At 39.8% G+C, this 6,000-nt stretch overlaps 1 protein-coding gene across 2 annotated transcripts in view; it reads right to left on the reverse strand.

The window, feature by feature from the left end:
* The window catches only part of slc7a14a (solute carrier family 7 member 14a), a 47,911-nt gene extending 42,267 nt beyond the window's left edge, over positions 1–5,644 (reverse strand). The window contains exons 1-2 of one of the 2 annotated variants that reach the window (XM_057859702.1): positions 5,363–5,644; positions 5,115–5,250 (exon numbers count right to left, since the gene is read on the reverse strand). The gene's annotated coding sequence lies outside the window, so the exon portion shown is untranslated. The other variant, XM_057859703.1, reaches the window with a different exon arrangement.
* Positions 5,645–6,000: the final 356 nt, after the last annotated feature.

The raw sequence follows: 6,000 nt of genomic DNA on the forward strand, positions 1-6,000 counted from the left end.
TTTTAAAATGTATCACGTTAAAATATTTAACGCAATTAATGCATGCACTGCACAACCCACTCACGTATTGTCGCGCTCAATCTGTAATGGCGCCGTTTTACCTATATAGAGAGATAAAAGGCAGTTTAAAATGAGTAGAGTGAATTTTGGCAGCCTTTGGAGCCTTTTTTTAATTGGCTAAATCCTTACAATCCCTCTCTCTACGATTAGAAATATCATGGGAAGCAATGTGGGGAAGCAAGGTAGCAATTGATCTTTTTCTTAACACCTTATGTTATTTCCCAACGCAGAGAAGATATATCAATTGGTAGCACTACGCACAGTCATGGTACCACTTCCCATCATGCATTTGGGCATGGCTACAGTATTATTTACTGAAAAGCTCAACAAATACACTAGATGGCAATACTGATAATCTACCTCTGACTGGGGCTGCATGTAAAATCTCCCCTTGTGGGGAATCACTTATGATGGGAAAAGTGAGGGCTCAGCCTAGAACTACACGGCAGGAGCTGGTCAATGACCTGAAGAGAGCTGGATGCACAGTTTCAAAGGGTACTGTCAGTAAAACACTATGGTGCAATGGTGTAAAATTATGCATTGCTCAGAAGATTCCCCTGTTGAAGCCAGTACATGTGAAAGCTCGTCTCATGTTTACAAGGGACCATCTGAATGATGCAGAAGGGAGATGAGACAAAAGTAGAACTTTTTGGTGCAAACTTTACTCGTCGTGTGTGGAGGAAAAAAGAAGGATGAGTACAATCCCAGGGAACACCATCCCCACTGTGAAGTATAGGGGTGGAAACCTCGGGCTTTGGGGCTGCTTTTCAGCAAAGGGGGTCAGGACGACTGTACTGTATAAAGCAAAGGATGAATGGTGAAATGTACCGTCAGATTTTGAGCCACAACCTCATTCCCTCAGTCAGAGACCTGAAGATGAGTCATGGCTGGATCTTCCAACATGACAATGTTCCAAAGCACACAGACAAGCTGACCAAGGAGTGGCTGCGTATAAATCATATCAGGGTTCTGGACTGGCCTAACCAGTCACCAGATCTCAATCCAATAGAAAATCATTGGATGGAACTGAAATTTATGAACCCCCGGTAAATTACAAAAAAAATATATTTTTTTAAATCATACAATGTGAGTTCCAGATTTTTTTAGATTATGTCTCTATAAGTGGAAATGCATCTATGATTGAAATTTTAGACCTCTACCTATTTTCTAAGTGGGTGAACTTGCAAAATCGCAAGGGGTGCAAATACTTCTCCTCACTGTATATTGTATATAATAAGTACCGTAATTGGTAACACTTTATGATAACTATCCGTTTTACTAGTTAATAGATCATTAGTAAACTGTTGATAAATGTATTGTTGATTTGTGAAGTATTTGCTAACAGTTTGTTTAAGCATTTACAGGGTGTTCAAATATGGTTGACCCCATTCTAAATGCCCATGCTAGTTGATGGATCTTAATAAAACTAAATAAACTTTATGTTGAAGGTCATAAGTTTTATTGGTTAAATATACAAAGAAAAGTACGAATATTTGTTGGTTCTATGGCAGATTTTCATAAATGTGCAACATGAGCGCTGCCTGCAAAATGCTTTATCAAAATGCCTTTCCTTTTCAAGTGAGCGGCATTTCTTAACCTGAAAAGATAGAAATGCCAAACATTGCACACAAAAACTTGAAACGTTTCTACACAAACTGTTTCAGGTTAAGAACACCCTGTAAATGCTTAACAAAGTGTTAACAAATACGTTACAAACAATACAACAACAATAAATCATTTATCAACAGTTTACTAATGATCTATTAACTAGTAAAACGGATAGTTATTATAAATTGTTACCCAGTAATTTTCGGACTTTAAGATGCAACTTTTTCCCATCATTTTGAATCCTGCGGCTTATAGTCCAGTGCGACTTATTTGTTGATTTATTTGTGTTAATAGGTAACACTTTATTTGACAACGGCATCATAACACTGTCATAAGACCGTCATAATTATGACATGACACTATCATGGGCATTACAAATTTGCTTATGACAGATGTCGATAAGTGTCATCTAGCAAATTATGTCACTAACTCCATTTATGTCCAGCTTGGATCTTTTACATCCATTCAAAAGTGAGATAATTTGCCAGGTAACAATAAATGACATCTGCTATAAGCATTCATAAATGCTCATGACAGTGTCATGTCATAATTATGATTGTCTAATGACAGTCATATTGCGCCACTATCAAATAAAGTGTTACCAAATACCATAACTAGCAATTAATAAAACAACTGGAACAGTCACTGAAGAAATAATTAGCACAGAACATGAATTTTGATTGCTATTGACATCTGTAGTGCTGCAATGCATGCTAGGAGGCATGTTGGACGACAACAACAGTGTTGACAGCAGGTGACAGCAGAGGTCGACTGTCTCCTCTAAGGGAGCAGTAATCTGAATGAAGCTTTGCGTCGAATTGGTTCAAAAATGGTGATTACCGTAATTTCCAAAATATAACGCACTTTTTTTTCCCCCAAAATCAACTTGTAAAATAATGGTGCACATTATACATGGGTACAGGGATGGAGACAGAAATATATATATATATTATATACAGTGGGGAGAACAAGTATTTGTTCTCCCCACTGTATATAGATATATACGTATATAAAGACCGATTTGTTTTTTTAAATTAACACGGCCATGTTGTGTTGAAGAAAACGTATGCGGCGATCCGTTCCCGACCATAACGGTACATGATGTCACCATTTTGTTTCGGTAATACTTCACTCTGATTGGTCGAATGATTTCGTATGTGTTAAATTCTGCTTTTTTCACTCTTCATAAAGAACATAATTTAGTTTCTTGAACTCATTTGAGTCAACGTTTATTGCAACTCGGCAACTCAGACCATAACAAACGTAACACAACACAGACTTCCTGTGTCCGTCAATTATATCTGTCCCTCGGGAAACTCAAACCCAAATAACAACAGTTCCTCTTGTTAGTCAACAGCGATGCACTCGTTCCCATTTCCGACTTCAGTCCTCACTTTTATTTTACCGTATCAATCCATGGAAGAAACATTTATTCATCAAGATGAAACGAGCAAGTTATACAGCAGCCTTTAAAAGAAATATCACATCTGTTTTGTTTTCTCCTGGATTCTGGTAAGTTGGAGAAGTTGTCATATCATATTATTACCGAGCATATTGTCAGTTTACGGTAATATTTTCAACTACCAATGTGACATGCTTGTGCTGTGTTTCACCAATCAGTAAAATGACATTTCTGTATCTGTGCACGAGCTCTGTTTTCTTGTATTCTTCTATTTAAAATTAGGGTGCGCGTTATACCGTAATTTTCACACTGTAAGGTGCACCTGACTATAAGCCGCCACCCACCAAATGTGACACGAAAACGGCCTTTGTTCATACATAAGCCGCACTGGACTATAAAATGCAGCTGTCCTCACTGTATTATGGGATATTTACACTAAAGATATTAACCGGTAACACTTCATTAGATAGCGGTATCATACGACGGTCAGAAGACCAAATGAACCACCATGAAGCATTCAACCAATTGGCTGCAAAGCTTCATTGCTTCAAGAGGCTTCATTTGGCCATCACTGCTCCCTTGGGGGAGACAGTCAACCTTTTATGCCACCTGCTGTCAACACTGTTGTTGTCCAACATGCCTCCTAGCATGCATAGCAGCGCAACAGATGTAAATAACAATCAAAATTCATGTTCTGTGCTAATTATTTATTCAGTTACTGTTCCTGATGTTTAATTAATTGCTAGTTACGGTATTTGGAACACTTTATTTGACAGTGGCGCCATAAGACTGTCATTAGACAATTAGACATAATTATGACATGACACTGTCATGATCATTAACAAATGATTATAACAGTTATCATTTAGTTTTATGTGGCAAATGATCTCACTTTTGAATGGATGTAAAAGATCCAAGCTGGACACAAATGGAGTTGGTACCATAATTTCCCGGATGACACTTAATGACATCTGTCATAAGCATTCAGTAATGCCCATGATAGTCCCATATCATAATTATGACGGTCGTATGACAGTCTTATAACGCCGCTGTCAAATAAAGTGTTAACAAATACCATAACAAGCAATTAATGAAACAACTGGAACAGTAAATGAATAAATAAGTAGCACAGAACATGAATTTTGCTTGTTACTTACATCTGTAGTGCTGCAATGCATGGTAGGAGGCATGTGTTGCCTATTAACCAAAATAAATCAACAAATAAGCCGCACTTGACTATAAGCCGCAGGATTCAAAATGAACGAAAAAAGTAGCGGCTTATAGTCCGGAAATTACGGTACACGGGTACAATAATAATTTTCCCTCGATTTTCCCCAAAAATTTAGGGGGCGCGTTATACACGGATGCGCCTTAAATTCGGGTAATTACGGTAATTTCGTATGATGCCGTTGTCAAATAAAGTGTTACCGCTTAATATCTTTTGGTGTAAATAACTGATAATGCAGTGAGAACCGCTGCGGCTTATAGTTCCGTGCGGCTTATCTATGAACAAATGCCGTTTTCAGGCCAAATTTGGTGGGTAGCGGCTTATAGTCAGGTGCGCCTTATAGTGCGAAAATTACGGAATTATCATCCAAAAGACTAAGGTCTGCCCTAAAAAAACACTGCTACCATGAACTGAAACCCGACCTTTCATTTTTAGGAAATGAGTGAAGGATCATGTTTCCATGCCATTGATGGCGATAGACTTCCAATCCCTTCGAACTGGATGGACGTCTATCACCGTCAAGGGCAGTGAATGACTCAAGCAATTTGTAGGAGGAAACTTATTATCCATTTGTATTGCGTTGGACCCTGGACTGGTCGCCAGTCAATCACTGGGCAAATATTGACTATTTTTCAAGCACCTGTGGCGTGCTGGTGGGGTCTGCAGACGTCTGCTTACTAGCATGAGGGATAGAGTGATAGAGAGAGAGAGCAGTGTCTATGTCATGAGGGATTAGCCCACTTCTGCACTGTGGCACATTATGTCATAGACCAGAGCGCTCCAGATATACAGTATAGATATATAGATTCTACTCACCCGCATGCAAAAATGTTCCACCCCTGTCTTCCCGCACTCCAATGAACCTCCTGTCCGGTCAAGGTGAGGCGTGCGTCCGACGTCGCCGCTTGCGCTGGTGATGGGGAAGACAACAACACACCAGCTGCTGCATCACCTTTAGCCCATTGCCGACGTGTTATGCGGTGAGTGGAAAAGCACAACAATGAGGGGAGGGTTAAATAGATAGAAAAAGTGAAGAGGTGACGAAAGGAAAGGAGGAGACTCACTGCGGCATGGGTGGATGAAACGATGCCCGCATCAGCAGCAGCATCTCTGGGCTGGAGGAAGAGGAGGGAAAAAGGGGAGGGAGAGGAGGAGTGCTGCTTGGGAGGGAGGGGACAACGATGCAAAAAGCTTTAAATCATTCACGATCAGCTGTGTAGTTGTGTGTGCGTGTGTGCGCCCACACTGTTTTTTTTTTTTTTTTTCCATGCGCTGCTGCAGATAGGCGATTCGTGGTCTCGTGACGCCTGTGTTTGTGCAAGCCAAACGGCTTTGTTTTAGACACCGATTGTTGGCCGGTAAGCAAAATGACACTAAGGATGACTTGGATGCGCGAGGAGAAAGTTGGCGCAAGGGATGGGCAAGGGCGAAGGCGAGAAATGGACTCATGGCGATGCGGATCCGGGTGTGCCATGTTCTGCTTTGTGAATGAAAGCAACATAAAAGATGTTTTTGAAGGATGAAATTTAAATGTCTGAATAAAGAAAACTTTCCAAATGCAAATGCTGTATTTCAACATTTAAATAGGTGTTTTTAATTGTATATGGCGGAAAACACAGACAAGACTGAAAACACTCCTTTTTAAAAGAAACTGCTGTATTTTAAGCCAAAACAACTGTTGTTTACTGCTGCAACGATTAAT

This window comes from Corythoichthys intestinalis, chromosome 15, assembly GCF_030265065.1.
Source record: "Corythoichthys intestinalis isolate RoL2023-P3 chromosome 15, ASM3026506v1, whole genome shotgun sequence".
Lineage (NCBI taxonomy): Eukaryota > Metazoa > Chordata > Actinopteri > Syngnathiformes > Syngnathidae > Corythoichthys > Corythoichthys intestinalis.